At 49.4% G+C, this 5,985-nt stretch overlaps 1 non-coding gene across 1 annotated transcript; it reads left to right on the top strand.

The window, feature by feature from the left end:
* The first annotated feature begins 5,035 nt into the window (after positions 1 to 5,035).
* Positions 5,036 to 5,157, top strand: LOC119242463 (small nucleolar RNA SNORA40). Its single transcript, XR_005124472.1, has one exon. It is a non-coding gene; the product is annotated as a small nucleolar RNA SNORA40 (small nucleolar RNA).
* The last annotated feature ends 828 nt before the right edge of the window (positions 5,158 to 5,985 follow it).

Genomic DNA, 5,985 nt, shown 5'->3' with positions numbered 1-5,985 from the left:
AGCTCCATTTTCAGTAGACTGAGGAATCTCCAGACAGAGTTCGAATTTAAGTTCAGTGGCCTGGCAGCAGAATCCATGCTTCTCATACCTGAGCCCAGATCATGGTTTGAAAATACCCCTCTGCTGAGAGGAACAGTATTCCTTGGAGAAATTGCTGATTCCAGAGACAGGCAGGAAAGGACAAGGTGAGCCTGGGTTAACTAGTTGTTCCAAAAAGCAAGGAGGTGTCACAAATGATTGAACTAGGTAAGTAGAGCCCTAAATTCAGCTTTATGGGCCATGTCATGGCCACATTGGGGACAATTTTAGTATGACAAATACTAGAGAAGGTGACTGCTGTACACTGAATGACTAAAATTGCATGAGTCCAGAGAGACTCTCAAGATCAGGAATGAGAGTGAATAGAGAGAAAAAGAGAAAGCTCTTTGAATACCAGCTAACACAGGAGGAGTAATGTGATGAAAGACTTAGAAGAATTATCCTTGTTAAACTTGCCATTTGATAATCTCTCTGGGCAAGAATTAGCAGTAGATGTTATAATCACTGGACAAGGTGACTGAGGCGCATGAATTTTAGCCAGAGCCAGTGTCTCATCCAGGGATGACTTTCCAGTTGTGGGGGAGGGTGTTGTAAAACATACCTTCCCAACAGATCTCTCTAATTCAACCCTAGGCGCCCTAATGTCATGTGGGGCACTGTGAAATATAGAACACCATCTCCAAATGATCCTTTGCTGAAAAGGGAAAACATGGATCTAACTTGAATTGACTAGAATCTCATTTTGTCTCGTTCTAATTTAGACGTAAATTCCAGTTTAGAGAAAATACAGGAAACAGAGGCACAAGTCAAATGACAATCAGGGAAAGAAAGAAGACAAATCCAGATGTGGGACATTCTAGGGAATGATTTATTCAGACTTTACCAAAAAATGTGTGTGTAGCGGGGGTGGGGGTAAAATATCTAGATTAAAAGATATGACAGAGGTAATTCATGCATTTTGCTTGGCTAGTGGCTTTGAGAAATTTCAGAATGCACTCTGGGGCAAATAGGGAAATTTGAATTTGAAGGTTAGATGGGATAGAATTTTTGTTCATTTTCTTGAGTGTAATGCTACTGTGGTCATGTAGGAGATTAAACTGTTTAGTGAAGAGCTGTGATACCTGCACCTTTAAAAAGTTCAGGGAAACTATAAATACATACATTCAAATTCAAATAGATGACGGATAATAACTAACTAGACAGATGATAGAGAAGTAGATAAATAGAGAAGTAGGCAGATAATAGACAACTAGATAGAAAACAGATAAGTAGAGAAGTAAATAGATTTATAGAAGTAGACAGAGGTGGCTGGACGGGTTGATGGACAAAGGAACGGACAATCATAACAGAAAACTGGCCATTGAGTCTAGGTGGTCTTGATGGCATTACAACTTTTCTGACCATCTGAATATTTTTATACTGTTAAAATGAGAGGTAAGTGTATAATTTATCCTCTTACTAACCTTTCCCTGTTGCCGGAAGTCAGAGGAGAGGCTGCAGTGTTCCTAGAGTCCACCGGCTTGCTGCTCCTCGAGAGCACGGGGTGACAACCGACGGGAAATGCATGAGTCTGTGCAGCTGGGAGAGTATCCCTTCCAGGACCAGTGACTTCTCCCAGTTCTCTCAGCTTAGGTGGAGCGCACAGAGTGTGCCCCTGTTTTATTGAAACACTTTAGCTCGCTCTACATCATGCACCCACCCCTGTGGGCATTAGCGCCCTCTGCAGACAGTAGCTGCATGGACATCTTGCCTGTCTCCACCCTGCATCTCTCATCTACACAGGAGGCTAGAAAGGAGTTCACAGTCATCTGGACCCTGCAGCCTCCTCTTTGGAACTGCCCTGCTTTGCCCTGAAGCACAACATCTGCCCGCCTGTGTGCTGAAAACGTGCAGTAAACCTGTCCTGTCCCAGGCCCTGCACGAGGCCTACAGGTGGGAGGCGCATGCACAGCATGGGAGCTGGCCGTGGAGGCCTGGTGCCCGCAGCCTGGATGCCTCTTGGGACACTTTCTGTCCGAGTGTGCTCCTGGAGCTTCGGCTCAGGGCTGCCGAGCCTGTGCCTTCCCGCAACTGCTTGGTCAGGATCAGGCTGAGCATCCGTCCTAAGCCTCTGACGTCTGGAATCTGGAAATGAGCCGTTGGCTTCTGTCCCATTACTGAAGGGCAGACCCAATCATGCCTTTTGTCCAGCAACCAGGGAGTCCAGTGGAGCTAGAGCTTGAATCTCCTTCCTTGTTTTCTTTTTGTCTGTTTTTATTTTTAAATACAAACCCTTTGAGGGGGCTCCATTACCTTCACTTACAGTCGAGAAAATCAAGATGGACGCAGGTTGCAGAACTTGTCCCAGCTGGAGAGGGCGGAGGAGGGTCTCTCATGCAATCAGAGGGGCTTGAGCCAGATCCCCTCACCCACCGCCTCCAGGCACAAGGCCACAGTTGCCTGTGGCTTCAAGGAGTGAGATGCAGCCCCTGGGCAGGCCTGCCAGGCAGGGGCTTGCTTAGTCTCTGGAGTGTCATCATCCCCATCACACCGATGGAGGCACAGAGAAAAAAGAAGTAACTGGCCCAAGGTTTCCTAGCTGTTGGGAGGCTCACGGATCTGAGCCCACGTGAGCTGGCTTGAGAGTCCAGACTCTCGATTCCTATTTTACATAACTACTAACACTTTGTAGAAAGCTGATGCAGTATTGCAGTAAAGAGCTGTTCGGAGGGAGAGTTATCAGGCAAGACTTCTCGGAGGTGGTGTCCCAGGTGGAAGACTTGAGTGATGACCACGTGGCAGGCAGGGGACACGTAACTCAGCGCACCCACCCCCGTGATGGCTGCTCATTCCAGTCACCTAGGGACAGTTTTCAGAAATATAACACCTGAGCCCTACGCCGGAGCCATTCCATCTGAACCTCTGTGGGTGAGTCCATGACTGCCCTTTTATTTTTTTAAACCTCCTAGGAAAGTGCCACATGCAGCCAAGGCTGAGAGCCACTGGCCTAGGGATTTGGAGGGGCGTGGGGCTGGCATTGCAGGGAGCAGGAACACGCCTCCATCTTTTCCCTAGGCATGAGGACCCCAGCCCCACCCCGTCTGTCCAAGGCCTTCGTTCACCCTGCAGCCCTGCCCTGATGCACAAACGAAAGGCAGGAGAGAGGTATTAAGGGCAGGAGAGAGGAATTAAAACGCACTTAGGGAAAAGCTGAAGAGCAGCGTTGTCTCCTAAGTTACCAGGAGGCCAGGAGGGGGCCGCCCATCAGGCCCCAAATGACAAATGACATTCTGAACCGGTATCTCCTCGGATACTTACTTCTAAGCTGACCCTTGGAGATAGCTAATAAAAGACCAACCTGTCCTCCAAGATTAACGACTCCAGGGAAAGAGGAGGAAGGGGGAGCAGCTGAGCAGGGTCCCTGGAAACCTTTGCTGCCCCTAAGCCCTCTTTGTTGACAATGAAAAGGCCAAAACAGAAGAAGCCGCTGGGCAGAAAACAGCACTGGCCAGTAGTTTGTTTGCAGTCCACCCTCCTGCCCTTCTGCTGGGAGGCCCCTCTCGGCTGTGGCTGTTTCCCTGCCCATGCCCCACGCACCCGCCCGCCTCCTTCCCTGCGCCAGCATTGTCTGAGCCCCCTGCGTGGTCTTCTCCTCGGGACTGCTTTGAGCCCGCTCTGGGTGCTTCTGGCCTCTCCCTCTCTGTCTTTCCTAGCTTTTCCTCCCCCTTTTCATTTCTCTCGCTCTGTGTCGCTCCCGCAGTGATGGATGAGCGCGCGCGCCGGTTCCGGCCCTGCTGTCTCCCGGTCTTGCTCTGCCTGTCTCTGTCTGTTTCTGTCCTTGGCAACCCCGGGCGTCTGCCACCGGCTTTCCCTCTCCTGTTCCTCCCTGGCTTTCTGGGACCTGTCTGTCTTTCCAGCCTCCTTTCTGTCCTGCTTCATCGATGTCCTGCTTCTATCCCACTTCGCTGTGCCCCCCCCCCATCTCATCCTGCTCCGTGTCATGCTCTCCTCTCCCTTCCCTGTCTCCCCTTTTCTAGGGACCCTGCCCCACTGCCCCCCACTCCCTGAGTACTCCAGGAGAGGGAATGTAATCTGTGTTGGGCACAGCTGGGGGTTGCTGGGAGTGCCCCCCATGCCACTCACCCGCCTGCTGTCGGAAAAGGAGCTCCCTGAACCCAAGCTTGGGTTCCACTTACCTCTCACTGTCCATTTTTATGTCTTTTTAAAAAAAGATGTATTTATTTTGTCGTGTAGAAGAGCTGGGGTGTAGGCCAGAGGTGCAGAGGGGTGAGAGGATTCACCAATGTCTTTTCCAGCAAAGACCACTGATAAGATCCCTCATTCCTCGATATCACTTTGCTCCTTTGTGGCCACGCGCACCTGTGTTCACAACCGAGAAATCCCAAACTCATCGTGAAGCCACAGACATGCTTATTACCTAATAACAATGTATGGCTTGCCAGATATTATGGCCCAGTGAATAATCTGGACATGTAACTCATATCTGCAACAATCCTACACCCTCGATCTCACCGCCCCTATTTTTCAGAGGCAGAAACTGGGAGTCAGAGAGGTTAAGACTCCTGCCCAAAGTCACAGAGCTTGTGTCTGGTAGAAGCAGAATTCAAGCCTATTCTGGGAGGATCTGAGGGTCATGCTCTTACCACTGAATCTCTCCATGCCAGGCTACCCATTGAGGTCCTCACTACCCAACACAGTGATTTAAATGAATGAAAATGGAGTAGGATTTACAATTGACTTTCTCTGTGTCACTCGCCACATTTCCAAGGCTCAGCACCACATGGGGCTGCCATATTGCACAGTGCAGATAAAGAACGTTTCCCCTGTGCAGAATGTTCTCCTGGATGGTGCTGCTGTAGATCAACCCAGGGGTGTTTCCTGCCTCGCCTCTGTGGGAGGACAAAAGAAAACAGGTTATTGAAATAACCCCAGGTTTTGCTCACTGGCTCCAGTTCTGGCTGCGTAAGAGGTTGTGAAGAAGAACCTGGAGTAAAGCCACAATGCTGTTGGTTAAATTAATGGACAAAGACTTTGAGGCAGATGCGAAAAATAACTCCTCTTTTACAACCCAGAATTCATTGTTCGGTGTGAGTTTTGATAGAGATAAGAAGGAACACGACACAAACATACAGCCAGCAACCCTGCTTCTGAAGACCTGCAGGCAGTGTCACCTGTGCCACGTGACCCTGCCTTCCCAGTGCTGTTTATGCCTGGATTACCGCAGAGGAACACTCTGCTTTCATTAAGGGGACGAGTAGGGTGGCTGTGTATATTCTTCTAGAAGGTAAAGAAAGCACAATCTTATGCCAGAAATTGAATTTTCTTATTTCAGCTGGTGTCCAGGGCTTTGAACCCTTCCACAACATGAACAGCTTATCTTGTTCCACTCGATCAAAAACATTTCATAATGCCGCCGCCTTCCGCAAGGTCACCTTGGACTCTTCCCTGCTCAAAGCATCCTGAATCTTCCTTTCCCTAATAGAAACATTCTTGAAATCTGAGCAAAATGAACTTGCCCGGCCCTGTTCCCTCTCCAAGAAAATTGTATCTCACCTCTCTGTAACAAGTCACTAAGAAGAGGGAAGTGTTTACAATTTCTTGCAAGCTCCCCAGTCTGGGAATTCTGGGTACCCCAGCATCCTCCCACCCTGCTGACTTTCACTGCAAGTCTTAGCCTCATGCAAATGTCTCCCCAGGCAGCTCCCACTCCCCACTGGTCTCTCATGGTTACTCAAGGATGCATTTCTTCCTGTAGCTTTCACATATCCCCATGCTGCTGGCAGAGAACCAATGTTCCAGCACGGGGCGCCCCTCACCTGGTGACTGCCGCCTGTTTGGGCACCAAAGGGTCCCTCTAGGAAAGAGTTGTTCTTTCCTCTCTCTGCCTTCTTTCGAGCCTCAAAAGTGATGCAAGGCAGTGGTTTGACCCCAACATGTTAACGGCAA

This window comes from Talpa occidentalis, unplaced genomic scaffold, assembly GCF_014898055.3.
Source record: "Talpa occidentalis isolate TD23 unplaced genomic scaffold, MPIMG_talOcc4v2.1 talOcc4.12, whole genome shotgun sequence".
NCBI lineage: Eukaryota > Metazoa > Chordata > Mammalia > Eulipotyphla > Talpidae > Talpa > Talpa occidentalis.
Note: the sequence above shows the minus strand (reverse complement) of the source record. Positions and strands in the feature narration are given on the sequence as shown.